Below are 22227 nucleotides of genomic sequence, written 5' to 3'. Positions count from 1 at the left end.
CCTTCACCTAGGACTTAGCTCAAAAGACACTAAGAACAGGGGATAAACATTAAGTACATATTAAATAGAAGGAATGAAAAACACACAAGAAAAATTGTAAGCAATAGGCCCTTATTCATTGAAGTAAAATTTTCCATATTATAATACAAACATAAGACTGGAAAATTACTATAGATTTAGTTCAGAAACTGTATATAGTATTCAAATATTGAGTTTAGTCTTAACAATGCTTATTTCTCCTTCTATGATTTTTATCCCTGAAGCCATGCAAACAATTTCTATCTGGCCTTATCAAGATGATGTAGCACTTGGGGGCAAAGATGCAGCCCAGGAGCCCTGCACTGGAAGCCAAGATGGAGAAGACCTCCACGGCCACCATGACCTTGCCCTGGGCACTGTGGTAGACAGGCAGGAAGGTGAGCCACACACTGCAGAACACCAGCATGCTGAAGGTCAGGAACTTGGCTTCATTGAAGGTGTCAGGCAGGTCCCTGGCCAGGAAAGCCACAGTGAAGCTGGCCAGGGCCAGGGAGCCCAGGTATCCCAAGACACAGTAGAAGGCAGTGAGGGAGCCCCTGTTACACAGGAGGATGATGTGTCCATGTTCAGAGTATGTGTCTGTGTCAATGAAGGGAGGAGAGGTTCCCAGCCAGAGTCCACACAGGGTCACCTGGATCAGGGTGCAGATGGGAATGATGAAGTTAGGAGCCCCTGATACCAGCAGCCACCTCATCCTTCTCCCTGGAGAAGTGACCTTGAAGGCCAGAACCACGTTACCGTTTTGGCCAAGACAGTGGAAACAGCTACAGTGAATGCAACTCCAAATGTGGTTTGCTGTAGAATGCAGGTGACTGTGTTGGGACGGCCAATAAAGAGCAAGGAACAGAGGAAGCAGAAGATGAGGGAGATGAGCAGGATGTAGCTGAGAGCCTGGTTATTTGCCTTGACAATCGGGGTGTTGTGATGTTTCACAAAGACCCCAAGAACAAGTGCTGTGAGTGTAGATAAGCAAAGAGCCATGCAGGCCAAGGCCATCCCCAAGGGCTCTCCATAAGCCAGGAAGCTTTCAGCTCTTAGGAGGCACTGGTTTCCCTCTGTGTTGGCATACTGGTGATCTGGGCACTTCACACAGTCCTCCATATCTGGTGAGGAAGACAAGTTACCATTATTCCCTTTTCACTACTTAAAAGGACACTAGGAAATCCCTACTTAGAAAAAAATTCTGACATATCAAACATGACTAGCACAAACTTCATATGACCAAGGTATTAACAGACATGTTTAGTATTATTTTTATAACTTCATCATGTTCCTACACTTGTTTCCACAAGTCTACTTGAAACTATTTACTTGCAACGAATACCATTCATATTCTTTCTTGCCATTCCTAATGTCCTAATAATAATTTCATACATCTCTTCATGCTTCCATAATAATTCTCAGCCTTTTGTGTACAACAATGTCCTTATATAAAATGACTAGAAGACCTTGCATTTTTCTGTGTGTCTCTGTGCAATACAGAGAGTAGCACTGTGGTCCTTTCTTGTCATTGTGATATTTGCTTCTCCTACTCACCTGTAAAGCACTAGGGAATAGAGAATGTAATCATTCTTTGAAGTTATACAGTCATGCCATGCACAACATTTGTACCTAACCAGAGCACTTGCTCTGTTTTAAGAACAGTTCTGGGCACTAGGAAATAAAGATCTGTGTTTTCTTTATAATGTAAAAGCAATTTTGTCAAAGTTGTAGACCACATTCTTAAAAAGATTTTGCACTTCATATGATAGAAAATACACTAACATTACTGAGTAGTTAAATAAACATGCATGCAATATACTAGAAAAAGTTAATCCTATACACAGTTCAGACAGGAAGCAGTATCATCCATTTTTGCAACTAAATTACTACTAAGTGAGTGAAGGAGGACTTTGACTTCAACCCGAATACACAAGTTTTGTAGTGCTTTGCATGGTTTGTGGGGCACTAGGAGAAAACAAGTATTTCTCCCTCTGCCGTGAACTTACCTGTCCCATTGGTCATCTCATTCTCTGTGCAAGGAATGCAATCAAAGCAGCAGGCAGCCTTTCCCTCCTGAGGGTATTTCCTGAATCCAGGACCACAGCTCTCACTGCACACAGAATGAACAGGCTGAGGAACATCAGATATGTGTCAGAAACTGTTTAGGCTTTTCCTAACATTCCAAAAGTTCCCTTATTTGAACGACTTCAGTTCTTTAGCATAGTATTATAAATGTACATAAATCCAGTCAGTGGGTTGAATGCTGCTATGGATTCCACATCATGTGATGACAAAAGGTTTATGTGCTACCTCATTCAATGATTCCTCTCATGAAAGATACCTAAGTAGCAGCTCAGCTAACCATTAAATGAAACCACCAGAGAAGGGAACCAAGTAAACCTTTCAAACACACAAAGCAATTAATTGGGTACTTCATCGGTGTTAGAACCCTGCTAAGAAGTATGCAATTTGTATTTTATGACAATATTCAAAATTCACGTTTAGAAATAAACTGAAATTTTCTTGGAGGGTGCTGATCCTGGAGCTTGAACTCAGTGTCTAAGCAATGTCCTTGAGCTGTTTTTGTTCAAGATTAGTGATCTGCCGCTTGGTCCACAGCTCTAGCTTATGTTTTTGGTGGTTTAATGACAGAGTCTCACAGATTTTTTGACTGGTGGGGCTCTAAAAGGAACTATGTGAGATCTGAGGATGTCAGCCTCCCAAGTAGATAGGATTAGAAGCATCAGCCAGAACCACAACCTCTTTTGTGGTGGTTAAATCAAGATAAGAGTCTCACAGGTGTTCCTGCTTGGCCTGACTTCAAACCAGGATATTCAGAACTGAGTAGCTAGTATTAAAGGAGATAGTTGCTGTCATTCAATTAGATGTTACATTTAAAGTGTGAATTTCACTACTTATCTGTTCTTAAAATCATTTGAATTAAATCCAACCCACCTCTGTAGTTCCTATGGCCCACTCTACCATATCTTCAGATAAAGACAGTTGATGGTCATGTAGAGCAAATGGAGAAAACTTTCCTATGTTCACCTCAAGATCAAGACCTTCTGGAAAATTCCAAATGTTCACAATGTCATACTCTGCCTCCAATTTTCTTTTGTCCTCTAAGATTACCAGATCTCCAGCAGGATTCTGAAATTGGGTATTCTTCAGAAAAGGGTGCAGCTACAAGAGATACATCATCTTATGTTGAAGTATACCCCAGTGGTTAGACAGAAAGCCAAATTAAGAAAAGGTCCTTAGTGTCTTTAATCTCCAATTCATAATTCAAGAAAGGCACAGACACCTGATAAAGCACTCCAGAAGAAAATATTTGGAGGAATAAAAATAGTTTTCCTGAGTACCGGTCACTCAGCAAAGTCCTAGAAGGCCTCTTTTCAAGAAAAACCTATTTCATTTAAATAATCATAAATGCAGCAATTTTCAGATGGCTAGTTAGAGTTTTCCACAACAATGAATTCTATTAGTGTCTATAGTTATAGTTTCAGCTTGTGCAAGTTTAATACCTAAAGGAGGATGAAACTAGGTGACTTATGAAAAATATAGATTCTTTTGCTCAGCAGGTCATGCTTAGAAACTTACAGGGAAAAGGTGCTTATAACTTACCAAAACATTACCTATGTGTATGTGCAGGTTATTAGTAACTAGAAGAATGTACAGAAATATGGAATTAATTTCTTCTTTGTTACTGGCCTGTACTCCTAAGAACACAGGAACACATGTCTAGAAAACCTCAAAGATATTTACAGAAATATAATTACTTTAATTTGGGGAACATAAGTAAAATATTAAATTTCATGTGGTAAGAAGTTCCTCCAGGAATTGACTGTGCTGATGGTGCATGCCATCAGAAACAGAAGGCCTTACCTGTGCAGGGGAAGGCACTGTCCCTTTCCTATTTCCCATTGTTTGTACTTCTGTTTGATTGAGAAGCATCTCATGGAGAGCCTGGGCCACAGCATACACAGCATTGTATATATTGTAACTGTCTTCAGACATAGTCATGTCAAAAATGTGCCCAGGCAACCAATCCAAGGAGGCATCATGAGGACAGTTCTCCCACGTTACACAGTCAGAATCAGAATCTGAGCAATTGAAAGACAGAAACCACAGCCGAGCAAGGAAAAAGTCTTGTGGGTATGTGGAAGGGTTCACTGCCTTGACAAAATCTGTGAATCCAGAAACATCTGGGTGATGGTGTGAGAAAATGAGAGGTACATGCAAGGAACCTAGCATGAAATATCTCTTCCTGATGGTTAAATCCCACTGTGAGTTCAGGATACAAACTTTGCCTTTTATTAACAGTTGCTCAATGCACATCATTAAATCTAGTAGGGATTCATTATCACCATATATGATGAGGACATTTGCAGAAGAATTATTAATCCTGTTATAAAGGGACATGACTTTGAGTGCGTATCGTCCAGCATGGGTTGGAATCGCTACCTCAAAGGCTATACAAACTCTGTTATTGGCCATCTCTTTTTTCAATTCAGGAAGAATCCACAAACCATTCTCATCTACTAAGGTAAACAGATCCACCCAGTTCCAGTTGAAGTGAAGCAGTAAGGAGACCATGGCAGTGGCTATCGATGTGTCCTTCTGGGCCATCTGATACAGAGCAGGAAACTTGTTATGGTCACTCAGGACATGATTAAAAGGCCCAAAGGTAAGCTAAAAAATCAAAATTGAACAGCCCATGAATGAGAATATTACCATCTATCACAATTTCTATGGTGAAGTATATTAAGTAACCAGTAAAATTAGGTAGAAAGTCATTGTTTTCATTTAATTTTTTAAAATTGTTTTTAATAGTTGTGTAATGTACTGATACAATTCCTTTGATATCTGTCATTATTTCCATCTATAACTGCTATCTATACCAACCACACCCATTCCACCTTTCTAAGTCCAATTGTACATGGGTACGTTGAATATTGGGTTGATTTTCCCATCTACTTCCACTCCCCATTTCTCTGCTCTTTTTCACACACATTTAATATCTATCATCCTCAGACAGGATCGGCTTCAGCTTTCCATTGTTCATTTATTGTTGTCCTGTCAGCTGTTTGGTCATACAATACATCATGGAATTCCATCCCTTTATATAGCATAAAATAGCCAGATGGATCATGCATATACACACATGGCTTTGTATGTATTCCATATAGATTTCATATATCATGGTCATGTTTTAGATCTAACTTTCATATGTGTCACTTTCCACTTTTGGCTTGGTAACTAGACATAAAAGTTTCTTGATTAATGGGGATTACAGTCATGAGCTACCAGCACACTGATCAACGTATCTCCACACGTCAAAATCATTTGCTATTTCTTGTTTTAAAAAAGAATCCCTTTGCCTGCTCTAATTTCTCTGTCCTCTTTTCTACACATGGAAGTATAAATATAAAATTATTTTGAACTCTATTTTTTGTATATCACCAAATTCAATAGGCTCATGAATCCAGTATCTTCCTATCATTCTTTTCTATCACCTGAAATGGCATCAAATTAGACATTCATTTAATATTGCCCCACTTTCTCATCCTCACCTGTGGGTACCTGTAGAGGCCTAGTAACGTCCCAATCAAGGCAGATGTTAATCCTGACGTTCCTGTCAGCACTGCTATGGACTTGCTCTCTCTCATACAGGAGTAGTTTGGACTCTTGTACTTCCCAAAGAGGCAAATGAAGGGATTTTTAAATGCTAGCCAATTTCCATATTGGATATCACAGATATGAAATCCCAGAGTCAAATTGTGTAAAAGATGAGAATTTTTGTTGATTCCTTCAATGGCAAAAGCCAAGGATAAAACAAACTGGTAGTTTTTGAAGAAAAACCTATATAATGAGCATAGCAATTTAGGAACTTAGGAGGAGTATTTCACAACATATGACTTCAATGGATGCAATACTTGCAGATTTATTTTTGCCAGGGAACAGGTTAAAACAGTGCATTATACATGAGGGAATATATGGTTTGTGGACAGTATCTGATATGAAATAATGACACAGTGCTTAGTTTGATATAGTAAGTTCTTCTCTACAGTAAAAGACAATGAGACAGAGAGAGAGAGAGAGAGACAGAGAGAGACACAGAGAGACAGAGAAAGAGAAAGAGACCCAGAGAGACAGAGAGAGACACACACATACAGAGGGAGAATGTGTCCATAAGTGTGTGTGTATGTGTGTATGTGCGTGAGTGCATGCGTGTGTGCGTGCGCATGCGCACATTCTGGGGCTTGAAACCAAAGCATGGCCACTTTCCTTGAACTTTTTTGCTCAAGGCCAGCACTCTGTTGCTTGAGCCAGTGTTCCACTTCCAGCTTTTGGCTGGGTAATTGGAGATAAAATTCTCAAGGACATTCATGTCCAGATTGGCTTCGACACTCAATCCTCAGATATCAGCCTTTTGCGTAGAGAGGAATACAATCATGAGCCACCAGATTAAAATAAGAATTTGAATCAATTTCCTCAAAATATGTGTCATAAAAAATTTTCATATCACAAGCCAGTGTGGAAGGAAATGTGTCTGTAAGCTTTTGGTACAGAATTCCTGCCACTGACTCAGGTTGTCTGTAATAACATCACTTCGTAATCAAGCATGACAGCTGAGATTCAGAAGATACAGAGATGGTGGCAATAAGTGAAGAACTCACAGCCCTGGAAAGGAGAAGCTACACTGAATGAAACGAGAGTCTTCAACTGACAGGCAGAAAATCACTCAGTTGTACTTGCAAAATAAAATATGAAATTGAGCTGTTTCAGGTACACTAGGGATGGGAAGTCAGGGTAGAGAAGACAGCAACTATTGATGTGCTCGCCCAAGTTCCCTCTGCCATTGCCAATCCTGAAAACAAAACAGTAAATGGAAATAGAATGATGAGTTACTTACGGCTTATTGTCTTCTTTCCTGGAAGCATCACTGTTACTGACATCTGTTCCTAAAGTATAGAGAGGGAAAAATCCAGCAATCAGCACATCTCCATCCATGTGTGCTCGCTGCTTCATTGTAGAAAAGCAGCTAGTGCCAGCCAAGGACTTGAGAAGAAGGGGAAGCTGGAGAAGAATGAGTATGAGGATCAAAGGGCACATCACAGAAGCATCTGCCAGGCTGAAATTCTGCCTGGAAGTAAAGCGTTCAGTCCCAGGTATGTATATTCACATATGTCTGTATGTAGGCATACATGTCTTTTTATTGGCAGAGATTTACACTGCAGCCCATATTCTTTCATCAAAGCCTCTTGTGAATCCCCATGGAAGAATGTGTCAAACTCTTCCCCGAGGCTCTGCATCTGAGGCCTTGCCTCCAGGAGAAAAACACTAGTTTGAAAACATGTTTGCCCATTTTTCTTCTTCACCACAGGTGGTATGATTTTTCTAAGATCACAGATAGAGAAGCCCCAGGGATGAAAGTTTTCTTTGTTATATTTGGGTCGGCATCTGTGTCATGATACTATTTGCATGATAGCCATTTGGGAGGATGCAACTAGATTGCCCCAGAGGATGCTATTTTTCATGTGCACAGTGAAATGGGAAGAAACACTTCTACTCCATGAAGATGTCCACCCAACATATGAGGGGATCATACCCATGTGGTCAGTGGACACACCCACTATGCATTACAGCCACAGAGCACTGCTGGTTGATGCAAGCAGGTGCCAGCAGGTATTCCATATGCAGAGGCCTCTACAAATGTACTCACTTCCTGTTGCCTAAGGAAGTTAAGATACTGATGAATCCTGTCATCAGTCAATGCCAACACGAAGTGTCACACTTCCATTCTGAACTTTCACCTTCAAACGGGGAATTTTTGTCCAAATATTTTAATAAAGATCAAGTTATTTTCATGATGCACCTCTCTGAGAACACGTGGTAAAGATGCCATTCATCTCTATCATAAGCCCTAGTCAATATCAAAAACAACTCTCTGTTTTCTCTTGTTGAAATATAACACATTTCCATGTAGACACGTCAAAGGCCCCAGAGAAACAGGCTATTGTATATCATTTCGGCAGTATGGCCATTTTCATCAAATTAGCCATTTTCTCAATATTGCTTTTGGGTATCCATGAACATGAACTGATGAAAATGATGAACCTTGCCCTGTTGTCTTTGATTATTTTGTTCAGACTTCTTTAGTTTTCACTATAAAGCTCCTTTACCTGTTTGGTTGGGTTAATTCCTAGTTGCTGGGTTTTTTTTTGTTTTTTTTTTTGGTGTTTGTTTGTTTGTTGTTTTTTAGGCCATTACAAATAGAGTGGTTTTTTTTTATTGCCCTTTCAGCATGTACATTTCTACCATATGGAAAGGCTACTGATTTTGTAAGTGTATTTTGTATTCTGTTTCTTTGCCAAACTGATTGGTTATTTCTAAGCTCATGGCTCTTGTAGATATAGCTTTTTGGGTCTTTGAAAAAAAATAAAATCATGTCATTTTCAAATAGAGGTAGTTTAATTTCTTCTTTCCTTGTAGGACTCCTTTTTATATATTTTTTTCTTTCATGACTGCTATGAGTAGTAATTCTAGACCTATACTGAAGATGAGTGGAGAGAGTGTATATCCTTCCCTTTGCCCTTTTTTAGGGGAAATGTTTTTAGTTTTACCCCATTCAGTATGATATTGGCTGTTGGTCTGTCATATATATCTTTATTGTTTTAATGAATTTTCCTTGTAACTAGAACCTCTCCAAAGCTTTTAAAAAGAATTAGTTTGTACTTTCTCACTCTTTTTCTACACTTATTCAAAGGGTGATATGGCTCTTGTGTGTGATGCTGTGGATGTCATGAAATACATTTATTGATTTATGTATGTTAAACGAGCCTTGCATCTGTGTGATGAAGCGTACTTGGCCATAATATATTTTTTTCATTTGTTTCTGAGTTCTATTCGCTATTATTTCGTTGAAGAGCTTTGCAGGTGTGTTCCTCAGAGAAATTTTTGTGTATTTCTTTTTGTGTTTGGCCCTTACCTGGTTTTGGGAATCAGTTTTGAATTGTTCCATCTATTTCCGATTCATGGAAAACCTTGAGAAATATTAGTGCTACTTCATCTTGAAAAGTCTTACAGAATTGAGCTGGAACTCCATCTGATCCTGGGCTTGTCCTTTTTTCCCTTTCCTTTTTTTTTTTTCTTCATTCTTTTCAAATTGACGTACAGAGGGCTTACAGTTTCATCTCTAAGACAACTACATTTCTCATCCAACTTGTTACTTCCTCCCTCATTTCCCCCTTCCCACTTCCCACCCCCTGCATGAGTTGTACAGATGGTTTACATCTATTGATTTTGTAAGTATTGCTATTGCAGTGGTTTGTCTTTTTATCTGTTGTCTCTTGATTTTGGTATTCCCTTTCTCTTCCCTAGTTCCAATACACATATATACAGTATCGGGGGTACAAGATCAGTTACAGTAATAGCAGAGAAAAAGTGACAGGAAAGGAATACGAAAGAGAAAAAAAGGAACGGTTTCACATGGCTTTTTGAAAATAACTACAATAACTATTTTTGTAACTTGGAGTTCATTTTGCTTAGTATCATCTTATGTGTTCATAAGGGAATAGCTTTAGAGCTATTGTGATGTTCTGCTATGACTAACCTAAACATGTACTAATTATTCCCTATGAGGGAAATTATAGATTCCATGTTCTTTGGGTCTGGTTCACATCAGTTAGTATGATTTTTTCTGAGCCCTTTCATTTCCTTATTAATGGAGCAATGTCTTTCTTTCTGATAGAGGCATAGAGTTCCACTGTATATATGTACTACATTTTCCTGATCCACTTGTCTAGTGGAGACTCTGGGTTGGTTCCATTTGTTAGCAATGACATATTGTGCTGTGATGAATATGTTGTGCTGGTGGCTTTAGTGTGGTCTTGCTTGTAATCTTTTGGGTAGATGCCCCAAAGTGGGACTGCTGGCTCATTCAGGAGCTCTATGTTTAGTCATCTGAAGTACCTCCATACTGCTATCCAGAGAGGTTGAACAAGAGACTTCTCTGAAGAGGTAATGAGAATGGCCAAGAGGCACATGAAGAAGTCCTCTAGATTACTGGCCATAAAAGAAATGGAAATCAAAACAACACTGAGAGTCTACCTCACCCCAGTAAGAATGTCCATTACCAGGAAAACTTAATATTAACAAATGCTGGAGGGAATGTGGCCAAACGGGAACACTACTACATTGTTGGTGGGAATATAAACTTGTTCAACCACACTGGGATTTTTCTTCATGGAAGATTTCTGTTTACTTCCTCAATCTCTTAAATGTTTCTTCTTGTATATTTCTTCCTGGATCCTGTTCATTATGCCTGTGTCAGGAGGGTTAGATTTTCTCTCTTGAGTTGGCAATTTTTCTGTTTGTATTTTATTGATTTGGTTTTCCTTAAAATGTTTTAATTGTAAAGCTGATGTACAGTGGGGACACAGTTGCATAAGTAAGGCGAGGAGTACATTTGTTTTGGAACAGTTATTTCCTTTCCCTTACTTACACCCATTTTCCCCCCTCCCCGACTCACATCCCTCCAAGTAGTAAAGTTTGTTTCCAATATAGAGTCTGGTATCAATGGTGCATTGGTTCATCCTTTGTCTCACTATTTCTGTCATTCCCCTTCTCTTCTCCAAATCAGAGAATGTTATATACAAGACAAAGGATACATAAATTGGAAATAGTGACAACAGAAAACAACCAAATGAACAAAAAAAGGAAAGTATTAACTGCAACCAATACAATAATAAATAACACTCTTGTTTCCATTTCTTCAAATTCATTTTGATAAGCATCATGGTATATGCTCATATGCACATAACTACTGAGCTATTATCATCAGTGAGGAAAACCATGCAGTCTATGTTTCTTTGGATCTGGCTTGCTTTCCTTAATATACTTCTATACAAGTCTTTACATTTCCTTATGAATGGGACAATAGCATTCTTTCTGATAGAAGCATAGAATTCCATTGTTGTATATATCACATTTTCTTCAACCATTTTTATACCTGTACCGAGGGCAACTGGGCTGATTCCATAATGCTGCAATGAACATGATTGCGCTGGTAGTTTTAGTGTAGCCTTGTTGATGTGTTTTGGGGTACATTTCCAGGAGTGGGATTGCTGGGTGATAGAAAGATCTATGTTTACTCTTTGAGAAACTTCCATACTGCTTTCTAAAGTAACTGAACTGAATAAGTTTCCTTTCCCACCAAGAATGTAGTGATGTTCTCTTTTGGCCACATCCCCGCCAGCATTTTTTATCATTAGTTTAATTGATAATGGCCAGTCTACCTGGGTTGAGGTGAAATCCCAGTGTTGTCTTGGTTTGCATTTCTTTTATGGCCAGAGATGTGGAACATCTCTTCATGTGTCTATTAGTCTTTTTTTTTTTTTCTTCCTCTGAGAAATCTCCCTTTTAGCTTTAGCTTCTTTATTCATGGGGTTATTCAGTTTTTGTGGGTCCATGTGGAGACTGAACTTCTGTGCCACAAACAACATCAATGACTATTTCTGGGACATGCTCTGTTGCTAAAGATGTCCAGAAGTAGCACCTATGTCTAAGTGCTGTTGTACACATTGTGGTGGGGACAATATTCCTCTGTCCATTCTCACCATTCTCATCAATTACGGCTTCAAGCTCCAGCCAGCCATACAGTAGCTCCTCTAAAGGTATATCTAAATCTTCAACACCTGTGTCTCCCACACGATTGCTGTTTTCCCATTCTTTGAAAACAGGTGCATTTGTATATGTCACACAAGATCTCCATGAATGAGGGGGGAAATCTCTTCTTTCTTTTATCCAATTGTAATACCCATGAGGAAGTTTTAATCCACATTTCCAGGAATAAAGATGTCAAAGTTGTAGTGACAAAACCATTGTTTTGGAAAGAATTTTCATCACGAAGTATCACTCTGTAGCTACAGATATAACAATCTCTCTAATTTTTTGTCAGCTGAATTGGAAATAGCATTTTTTATTATTGTAATGATAACTTGCATATCCTGTTAAGGTATATTGCCAACTTAGGGAAGTAGTTAGGTAGTGAGTAGGAGTGGCTCATTAGGTATGCGTGGGTCTGGGGGCTAGTGGGAGGAGCTGAGGATCTGAGGCTAGGGAAATGCTAACATTCCCCCATTTGTTGTTTATTAATAACAGAGGAGGGGTACCAGGCAAGAGAATGGGTGGAGGTTGTTTCTTCTGGAGCTGCTTCCTGTTATAGAGGGGTGAAGTAGTCAGGGGTCCCTGATTCGTCATTTGGCCTGGTACCGTCCAGTTTGGTTGGTAAAACTCCTCATCATTTCCATGAGAATGGTTATCAGGGCCAATGGGTGTCATGGTCTCCTCTGGCTACCTCCTGCAGAGTGGGCACATCAAGGAGTCACTGGGGCTGAGGTCTTCGGGGTCCAGATCTATGCTGGGCAGAGCAGTGTAGCAGGAGGATGGCCTTGAACTGCAAGTTCCCAGGTGGCGTCCTGTGTGAGGGATGTCGTCCTGTTAAAAAAGACTTTTGAAAAGGTCAGGCAAATGGCTGACAAGTACACAGGACCAGTTAACATGAACAACATGGGAGAACACACCTTTGTTACAAGCCACAAAAGTTCCATTTGGAGCATAAACCCAATTGTGGCCCATTACACGGAAGGAGGAGTAACTGGACAGGGGGCAGGAAGGAAGTGTTTAGGGATAGTGGCCTGGTTGGGAGTAACCAGTCAGAGGCTAATATATACATACATACACACACACACACACACACACACACACACACACACACATATATACATCTATATATTTTGACAAATAGCAAGTAACAAAGGCAAGAATTCAAGTTTCTGTCCAGATGGAAAATGGACAGATATGGACAATTGGTGGGTAAACAAGTATTCCTCTTGATCTCCAGCTCTGATTAATTTTGAAAGTGCAAGTTTAAATTCACTCCATATAAGATGAGACTTCATCTCCTCTTACTCCTCTCCATGGTTCTTCATTGTCAGGTTTGACCTCATCCTAAAGGTCTAGGTGCTCATTGTTTGGGTAGCTTGTCTCAGCTGGCATTCACGGGATTTGAACTCAAGGCCTGGACACTGTCACTGAGCACTTCTGCTCGAGGCTAGTGCTCTACCACTTGAGCCACGGTGTCGCTTTCAGCATTTGGCTCATTCTCTTGAGCCAAGCTTCCAGTCTGGCTCTTTGCTGGTTATTTGGAAGATGGAGTTTTAGAGGGATATTTTTCCTTCCGGGGGTTGGCGTCGAACTGCAATCCAAGGAGTCTTAGCCATAAAAGCCCTTTTTATTTCCAATTAAATCAACAGAAGAACAATAGGAGTAGAGCTTACCTGTAAGTTGTTGAGAATTGACCAACAAATATTGCCAGAGTTCTGATGTAACACTCAGAGAACAGCAGACTGAATGAGATACATGTGCCATCAAATAAAATCATATCATTTAACCTTACTGTCAGTTGGAAGAGAGCAAAATTGAATAAAAATCAAGAGGGCAAAGGGTCAGGACAATGTAAAAGTATCAGCTTCAGTGGATCCAAAGTGGCTGTGTCTTCCATCCCGAATCAGCAGGCCTCATTAGTCATGTGTGATGGAGGCAGGCAGGAGAGATGGGTTGGATCTGGGTGAGGCTGCAGTGGCATCTCAGAGTCCCCTGGATAGATTGTCACACCTCCTGCTGGGTTGTCTGCAAAATTCTACACAGACTGGTTAACGACATTTGAAATCTCCCAATATTCCCTGGTTGCTTACTCTGAGTACTATGGCTTTTGTAGGCTGGTGCCCTACTGGTTTAAGCAGGGTGACAACTTTAAACAGATTTTAGAAGGCTTGGGCCTTTAACCATCTTCATAGTCACAAAATCCACACAGACCAAAGGCCAACCAAATCTGCTCTCTGCAGCAGCCATGACAGTTTCTGAGACATGGAGGGGGAAGACACCAGTGCTACTCCAGTGCAACTCCGTGGCCACCAAACACAACTCTGATGTTTTTAACCTTGGAGTAAGTCTTGGTTGCAACTCTGTCATGATAGGCCTGCTATAAACCCAACTCTAATCTTGGGGGTAGGTGTGGGCAGAGCCAGGGCTGGAGCACTCAGCCTGTCAAAATCTTCACAGGACTGCTAGATTCCCTGAGTGGTTTTCCATCTCAGAGAGAGAAAATAAGAAATCACTAGTAGTGAAACCAGGCAGTTTGGGAGCAGACTGTGGAGGCAGCTTCCTGTAGCCATGGACCGCCACAGTCCACACAGCTAGCACACATGTCGACCTGCATCCTATAAAGCAAAATATTAATCCTGGGTAAGGAAAATCAAGGTTATTGGCCACATTTGCACACTTGTTCCAAAATGACACTGGTCCCTTGATCTTAAAGAGTTTATGAGAGCACAGGAGAGAACAATCGAGAAGCAAAATCTTAGTCTATACCAAAGAATTGTCAGGATCAGATGCACACTTGACTTTTAGCATAGATGGACATTTAGCATAGATCGAATAACACACTGGTATTTCATCATTGTACTTATACCATGTGCTGCATATTTGAATCTTTTGGAGTTTTTCTTAGACACATTTGCTTGCACCCAAACATGATCAGTTTGGGTTTAAACCCTGGGTTTTTTCTTTGGCTTGGAGTCTGGTGATAAGAGTCAGGATTGTCTCCAGGCTGTTCACTGGGACTCCACCCACAGGCTGCAAAGATCAGTTTAACACAAGACTTAAAAGTAAGTTAAAATAGTAGTCAAAAAGCAAATAATTTTGTAACCATGATGCTAGTTTTTACATGTTTTACCAGCAGACAGACAGACAGACAGACAGTTGTGCACAGGATTTGGGGCATGCTTAGAATTTTTTTTAATTGGCCATGTAGAGATTTCTGGAATTCCAGTGGCAAAATGATATTATCTTGCCCATATTTTAGAACCATGTGGTGATTTAAAAAACAAAAACTTTTCCAGCAAACAAAAATTTTCACAAATTTTCTGGCGAGGATATTGAGAAGCCACATTTTGAGAAACCAGTTCAGCTCCAATGGGGAGCTGAAGTGGGATGCTATGACAAGAGAAGGTCCAGGAGATGGGAGACAGGACACAACAGAACACAGACATGTGGTATGGCATAATGGCAGCGGAGCTGGTCTGAGCCTTAGCAGCCTCACAGCAAGGCACCTTCACCTCTGAGCATTTGAATTGCAAGGCACATTTGAATTGCAAGGCCACAGTTACAGAATTCATGGTGGGGTCAGGGTGACAAGGAGCTTGAGTCTCCACATCCCCGCCCAGCCTCGAGGAATTCAGAACGCCCATCACCTGGGTGATGGCTGGGCTTCCACCTCCAAGAGTTTTTGAAACCTGATGGAAACAAGATGGCGCTTGTTACCCAATTCTATTGTCCACCACGTGGTCAATGGTAGAGAAAACTTAGGATTTAGCCAACAACAAGCAGAACTTAACAGAATCAACAAGCTTAACAAACATCAATCAAAGCAGATGTAAAACAAATATTGGTACCTTTGGAAGCTACTACTAGCCCAACACAGGTAGGCAGGCATAGAGGCAGAAAGGGAAAGAGAGAGAGACATAGAGAGAGAGAGAGAGAGAGTGAGAGAGAGAACTACATGTGCCTCAGTGCTCATAGAAGTTATGTACTCTAAATTGGCTCAAGATTGGGCTCAAACTTGAGCAGCTTTCCTGAAGCATTTTAGACTGTCCCCCACTTGATGAGAAACCAGCAGATCTAAACTAGAGATCAGTTGACTCCAAACACCCACAATTGCTGATTCCCTTCACCTAGCCCAGTGGCTTAAGGTCGGCGGCCCGGTGGCCTTCCCTGGGAGTGGGGTTCAGAACTTGGAGCCAAGATTTACGGTGGCCCCGTTGCCTTATAGAAAAATCCAAGCTCCCGGCTAATGGTCACTCACCTTGGTTGGAGTTTCAAATCTGTTGTGGTGGATGATTGTGCCCCCGCCATTGTAAAAGATTAGCGGAGCTGAGTTAATACCAAGCATCCCCGGTATTACTATGGTCAGCTGAAATGTAGGAGACGATCAGCAATTGGGTCGTCACCCCAGTTCCTGTGTCCCAGACCGAGCTCGGAGTGTGGCCCAGAAGCCATGGCCCTGTGGCCCTATGCTACGGTCATTTGGAGTGGGGCTCGGAATTTGGTGCCAAGATTTTTAGTGTGGCCCTGAAGCCACAGCCCTGTGGCCCTAGGGTAAATCAGGAAATTTGATCCGAGCCCTTGTTTTGATGATCACTTACCCTGGGTGTGAGGACGAATTTGTAGATTGTTTTGGTGGATGGAAGTAGAGCGCTCAGTCAGAAATTACCTTGGTGTCCTCTGGGTGGGCTTAGGACAACAGAATAGGTCCCAGGGGCAGCTTGGATCCCCCCAGAAATGGGGGAGCATATCCACCGGGGAGCCTACCCCAGGTTTGGCACCAATGAAAGCATAGGACCTGGCCAACCCAGAGGACCATGCAGAGATAATCACAGGCTGGAGAATAAGGTTCCAAAGGAGGTTTATAAGTGGGGCCATAGTTCCCACAGGAGAGGGAGCTATATGGCGTCTGCACCTTATCCAGGTGTCAGCTTCTCTCTCTGGGGGTAAAGGGGAAGTAGTTAGGTAGTGAGTAGGAGTGGCTCATTAGGTACGGGTGGATCTGGGGGCTAGTGGGAGTTGCCGAGGACCTGAGGCTAGAGAAATGCCAACTGTTGGGGTCCATCTTTCTCGCCTTGATGGAAGGGGCTTGTTGCACCTGCCCCAGCCCTGGGGAATGCGGCCCTGCTACCCCCTCTAGATTGGAATCCAGAGAAACCGGTTGGGCCAACAGCCCTCCAACCTGCCAGCCAGCCAGGCGCCCACCAACCCCACCCGGGTTCGGTGCGCTCAAGTGACGCTAGCCCTTGGGGGTCAGGTGACAGCTCTTGGCCTATCGGAATCCTGGCCAACCCCCTTCCTTCAGAATCATCTCCCCTTGTCCTTCTCTCAATAAAGTCAGTTCGCTCTCAGAAGCCAACTCCGTGGTCTATGTACGCTAGCTCCCAGGGAAGGATAGCGGCCACATTACCATGTAGGTCACGCGCGTGCCAGGCCGGACCGAACCCCCACGTCTCACTCTAATTTACCTGCTGGTCGGGAGTTGGGGGAGAGGACATTACGGAGGGCAGAAAGAGAGAAGAAAGAGTCCGAGCCGGGAGGGGAGAAAAAAACCCCAACATTGTGGCCCCCACGTGGGTTGCACGAATCCACGCGAGGAAGCCCGGCTCCTGACCGGCCCTGACGGAAACAGGTTGGAAATCCTGAGATGCGTGATCCTCCCACCCCAGGTAAGAGGATGGGACAAGTCCAGAGTTGGCGAAACAGTTCGCCTCTTAAAATCCTAAAGTTCACCCTCCAAAACGCGGGGATTAATATCTCAGAGCCCTGCGCTACACAAATTTGGGAGGAATTGACCCACAGGGTCCCGTGGTTCGCTGAGGCCAACCCACTCTCGTGGGAAACTTGGGACCGACTACAGCCAGAGGTAGAGGAGACAGAGTGGGGAGAACGACTCCCACTCATAACTTTACAGGCTATTAAAACTCTCAAGGCTTGCTTCTCCTCGGACCCGGGGGAGAACCCCTGGACTCAGGATAGGACAGCCAGAGGGAATTTTGATGTGGAGGGAGCCCCGACTCTCCACTCCGGGAGGCCCAGGGTCGAAGGTCCCCAGGACCTCAATTCAGGCGCCGCTCAGACTCCGCCGGCTCGCTGCCCCTCCCCCACCGGAGACCCGGCTCGGCTCCAAACATATGCAAATGCAAGGAGCCTGACCAAGAGGCACCAACAGCCCAGGAGCTATACGCTCTCGCCTAACTCACAGGATTCAGTAACCCTTAATTTGGTGGCCATTTCTACTTCCTGGCGACACCAGGAGATGCAAGATTTCAGAGAATTTAGGAAAATAGTCCTCGAGGGAGGGGGACCGAACACCCCCTGGGGGGAGAGCCTACTTGAGAACCTGGCCCACCGTTTTCCTACCGCCCAGGAGTGGAGAAGCCTGGCACGGTCACTGCTTGATAGAACAAGGTATGAGAAGTGGTGTGCCCTCTTCAGACATGAGTGCTATGCTCAGGAAGAGAGAAATCAGGCCGCCCATCCGCCAATCCCCATAACCTTTGGCATGCTGTTTGGATCCGCCCGTCCCCAACGGGATCCCTTCCCTGCCCCCTACCGGGAGCAGATAAAGGCTGTGGGACTGGCAGCATGGCCGGTCTGAGAAGAGGGCCCCTAGAGTCCCCGTCAATAAAAGCCACCCAAGAACCCTATGAGAGCCTTGCTGCCTTCGTTGGCCGAGTGAGGGACAATCTCCACAGACAGTTTCCTGGGTCCCTGGTAAATCATTTTTTAAGGACCCTGGTGTGGGAAGGGATGACAACAGAATGCAGATTGGCTTGCGCAGGAGTAAAGGACAGATCAGTAGACAGCTGGATTTACGCTTGTCGGGGCACCGGCGTGCGAGGCCGCCAGACACAGCCGCCGACCACTCCGTTCACTGAGGAGCCCGCCCCGATCCCCACCAGTGAGGTAAGCAGGGAGCGCTGTTACACGTGCAGCGGCTGGGGTCATACCCAGAGGGTCTGTCCCTCTAACCCCACAAGGTCTAGCCCGGTGAGATCTAGCGCCCCGAGGGCACAGTCCCCAAGCCGGAGAGCTAAGGAGGTACCCAAAAGACTTTGCCCCCGCTGCCAAAAGGGATTTCATTGGCGGAGAGACTGTCGGTCCAGATTTGATGCCAAGGGAATGCCTTTAAATGACTAACGGGGCGCCCTCCAGCCCCGTCACCCAAAGGAGGTGATCAATCCCGAGACAAGCCCAACAAACAGCCCGAGACTAAGGCTCTCTGGGAAGTTCCCATAGTCCCCGAAACCAGACCAAAGACTGAAATTATCATAGCTGGGAAAAAGTTCCGAGTCTTAGTAGACACCGGAGCAGACCAGACCATATTAAAGAAGGAGCTAGTGCCCCCGTGGTGGGACTTAATTCCAGGCCCACAGACGTCGGGGGTGGGAGGCACAGCTGAAAGTGAAACAACCAGAGACTGGCTCCCTTGGGACGATATGAATGGTGGCAAGGGAGTAGTACGTCCTTTAATAATGACCAACTCACCAGATAACCTGCTGGGACGAGATATCTTGGGAGAGATCAAGGCCACGGTCATTACAGGCCAGGACCTGCCAATCAGCCTTAGCGACTGCCAAAAGGCGCCTCCCTCTGAGGCTCCAAAGTTGGAGGCCCCCAATTCTACAGGGCCTCACCCCCAATTCTAAGGGCCACTGTTAACTCTGTTCCTGCCATTCAATGGCACCCGGGCGCCCCCATCTGGGTGGAACAGTGGCCTAGTCCCTCAAACAAATTAGAAAAGTTAAAGGAAATAGTTTCAGAACAACTGTCCCTTGGGCATATTAGACCTTCGCTGAGCCCTTGGAATATCCCGGTATTTGTTGTACGAAAGGCCTCAGGTAAATGGAGGATGGTACAAGACCTAAGGAAGATCAATGAGCGGATAGTCCCCGCAGGCACACCCTTAAGAGGGTTGCCATGGATCCCCTCTATTCCTCGGGATCTTAATCTTATTATACTTGACATCAAAGACTGTTTCTTTTCTATCCCCCTCAACCCCCAGGACTGTGAGAAGTTTGCTTTCTCGGTGCGCTCGGTTAACTACCAGGGACCTGATCAGAGATATGAGTGGGTAGTATTACCTCAGGGCATGGTCAATAGTCCTGCCTTCTGCCAACATTATGTGTCACAAGTGCTCCAACCCCTTTAAAACCAGTCAGATATTGTCCTTTTTATTTACATGGACGACATTATTCTTGGATCAGGAGACACTCATGTGCTAGATTTGGCCTATAGCAAGGCCCAAACACTCCTTCAAAGAGGAGGGCTGTGTATAGCCAGTGACAAGGTTCAGAAAGTATACCCCTTTAAGATCTTGGGGGCAGAGCTTAAACTAGACTCTGTATGCCCACTCAAGCCCCAGTTATCCTTCCAGGCAACTTATACTTTGGTGGAAATGCAAAGATTGTTAGGTGAAATTAATTGGCTGAGACCCTGGCTTCAACTGCCTACAGAGGAGCTGTTACCGCTCCTTGACTCTTTGAAGGGCAAAGCGCCCACTGATGTTATTACAATAACTCCATCACTTCAAACAGCCTTCCAAAAAATCCAATTGGCCTTAAATAAGGCACAGCTGGCACGCTACAAGCCTGAGTGCCCACTTTGCCTTTGGATCCTCCCCGGGTCCGAACTTTCTTTAGCTGTAATTACACAATCAGGCGAGCCCCTTCAATGGGTGCACGCATCAGTGGGAGGAGCTCCCATGGTTTATTCCCAGCTAGACCAGCTATCTGACTTGGTAATTAAGGGCAGGGATACTTCCCTGAGACATTATGGGAGAGATCCTGATGTGCTAACTATTCCCTACCGGTTGTCAGATTTTGAATGGGTCAGAAGAAATAATGCACATGTGTCTAGTGCCCTGGAGGGCTTTATGGGCAAGATAGATTGCCACTATGGCACTTCGAGATGGGTGACCTCATTTTCCAGGCTACAATGGACACCCCCTGTGCTTTTCTCTACCAAGCCTCTTGTCAAGGCTGCCAATGTGTTACAGGTGGATGCCGGTGGGAAAGAGAACACCCATTACTTTGAAGCCATCACTGGCTCTGCACAATTTAAAGAGTTGTATGCAGTTGCCTTGGCACTGACTCATGTTAAACAGCCAAGGAACTTGTTCCCTGATAGTCTGTATGTGGTTAATTTGCTACCCAACCTGGTATGTTCATACATCAAATTAGATGAAAACCCAATCACTCCTCTGATGATCCAAGTCAGGTCTCTGTTAAAAGAGTGGAGTGAGCCTATTTTTTTACAGCACCTTCATGGACACCAAGGACTGCCCGGGGACCTGGCACAAGGTAATCGTATGGCTGACCAGCTGGCCACTAATGGAACCATCATAGCTCTAGCCATTGTACAACCTCAAAACCTCCAAATGGCCAAAGGACTTCATGAGCGTACTCACTTAAATTGGAGAGGGTTACATCAGAGATTTCCTTCAATTCCTATAAAAGACTTAAAAAAGATTATAAGGACTTGCAAATCGTGTATGCCTTTCGTGCAAGTCCCTCCCCTGCAATCTCCAGGATGAATCCAAGAGGTCTCAAACCTAACTCAATTTGGCAGACTGATGTGACGCACTACGCTCCCTTTGGAAGGCTAAAATATATATTTATGTCCATTGACACATGCTCTGGCGCGTGTTGAGCCTCTCTGCATACCAGGGAACGAGCACGGCATGCAGAAAGCCACTTCTTACAATGTTTTGCTATCCTAGGACTGTCTTTACAGGTTAAAACAGATAATGGACCTTGTTTCACCAGTAAGCCTTTACAGGCATTTTTCCAAATGTGAAATATTAAACATACCACTGGAATACCTTATAACCCAAAGGGTCAAGCCATAATTGAGAGGCATAATAAGACCCTGAAGGATCAATTATTAAAACAAAAAGGGGGGGAAGCCCCCAGGACCAGCTGAGGACAGCGATGTTTACATTAAATATTTTAAATTTCTCTAAGGACCAACCTCTGTCGGCTTTCCAGAGACACTGGTCAAGCCAAACACCCTACTTAAAAGTGGAGGCCCGGTGGAAGGATTCTCTGACAGGGGCGTGGCGTGGACCCGACCCAATTATCAGTGCAGGAAGGGGCTTCGCATGTGTTTTCCCTACTGGGGAACCGAATCCAATCTGGATACCAGCTAGAGATGTAAAATATTGTCCATCAGAATGACCACCCAAGGGCACCTGCCCTTGAGGGATGTCTCCCCTTGTTTCCTCTCAGGAAAGCAAAGACCGAGGTGGAATTTTCTAAGGAGAAACGGGAAAGCCTGCCTGCACCAGCGATGGACCTGGACCCAGTGTCGGCCCTGTTTCTTCCCTGGACCCTGCCTGACGCCCTTTGGAGTAACATTTGCTGTGGCAGCGTGACCCACAGCCTTGCACAAGGACCAAAGGGAAATGTTGCATGGTTGTTCCTCATTTTGCTCACCCCTTTGCTGCTTATCTCAGGGGTCCCCATTGGAGGGAAATAGAAGCTAAAGGACTTGGACATCTTAATGTTTTATGATAAATGTTTACAATAAGCAAGG

General features: G+C 43.6%; 1 pseudogene; it reads right to left on the bottom strand.

Annotated features, from left to right (window-relative positions):
- Nucleotides 1-220: 220 nt before the first annotated feature.
- On the bottom strand, nucleotides 221-13006 carry LOC125339965 (annotated as a pseudogene).
- Nucleotides 13007-22227: the final 9221 nt, after the last annotated feature.

The sequence above is a fragment of the Perognathus longimembris genome, chromosome 22 (assembly GCF_023159225.1).
Source record: "Perognathus longimembris pacificus isolate PPM17 chromosome 22, ASM2315922v1, whole genome shotgun sequence".
Classification (NCBI taxonomy): Eukaryota; Metazoa; Chordata; class Mammalia; order Rodentia; family Heteromyidae; genus Perognathus; species Perognathus longimembris.
The sequence above is the reverse complement of the archived record's forward strand: the minus strand, read 5'-3'. Positions and strand labels throughout refer to the sequence as shown.